General features: G+C 46.9%; 1 protein-coding gene and 1 long non-coding RNA gene across 4 annotated transcripts in view; both read left to right on the top strand.

Moving 5' to 3' along the window:
- efl1 (elongation factor like GTPase 1) overlaps positions 1 to 789 on the top strand; it is a 115,285-nt gene that overhangs the window by 59,170 nt on the left and 55,326 nt on the right. The gene's annotated exons all lie outside the window — the stretch shown is intronic.
- The window catches only part of LOC116702901 (uncharacterized), a 4,324-nt gene that overhangs the window by 2,519 nt on the left and 1,016 nt on the right, over positions 1 to 789 (top strand). The gene's annotated exons all lie outside the window — the stretch shown is intronic.

Below are 789 nucleotides of genomic sequence, written 5' to 3'. Positions count from 1 at the left end.
TTATGAGGTCATAAGGGGCAAGGTTACCTCCCCTTTCTCTGCTCTCCCCGTCCAGAGAATTTGGCCCACTCATGAAAGAGAGACATCATGGCTTTCAAACGAGCAAAGTGGCAGTTGGTCAAGACCACAACCCCAGCCTCCACCTTTTTTTGGTTTTAGAACGATACCCAGCCCTAAACAGCAGTAAGCTGCTCTTAGACACTGACTCCGGGCCTGGCTGACCTCATCCCTCAGCATCACAGACGTAATAAGCACCTTAGTGCTCCCTCTTACTCAATCTTCTCTATTAGTGAGTGTGAGTGGTGCTAGCCGCCTGCCTTGGTTCTCTGTCTGAGCCATGTGGTCCAGGCATGCTGGCATGCAGCACCAGCACCACCGTTAGATGGCGGGAGTGAGGAGTGAAAGTGGATGGCTGCTTAACTCGTCTAGCTCTAACTCTCCAGACAAAGCGAGAGCCGAGGAACAAAGGCTGAGAGTGGCTGTAACAGATAGATTCAGTTCCACCGGGCAGGGACCAGTGTTCTACAGACCTTTTTGGAGCGCAGCTCTGCACTTTAGAAAAGACACTCAGGAACACCTTTTTTGCTTTCATTTTATTTTTTGCCTTTACATTGCATATTTTAACCCATGTGTTGTCTTCCCGTTAACCCTGAACTTGTCCTTCCAGGTCAAAATAGTTTTTTTTGTTGTGCTTTTCCAATGCTTTTGTCGATTTGTCTGACTTTTTGTGTCACTTTTTCCAGCTTTTGGTGCTTTTTAAAAAAACCTGAGCTGGTTTAATAACAGGTT

The sequence above is a fragment of the Etheostoma spectabile genome, chromosome 15, assembly GCF_008692095.1.
Source record: "Etheostoma spectabile isolate EspeVRDwgs_2016 chromosome 15, UIUC_Espe_1.0, whole genome shotgun sequence".
NCBI lineage: Eukaryota > Metazoa > Chordata > Actinopteri > Perciformes > Percidae > Etheostoma > Etheostoma spectabile.
Note: the sequence above shows the minus strand (reverse complement) of the source record. Positions and strands in the feature narration are given on the sequence as shown.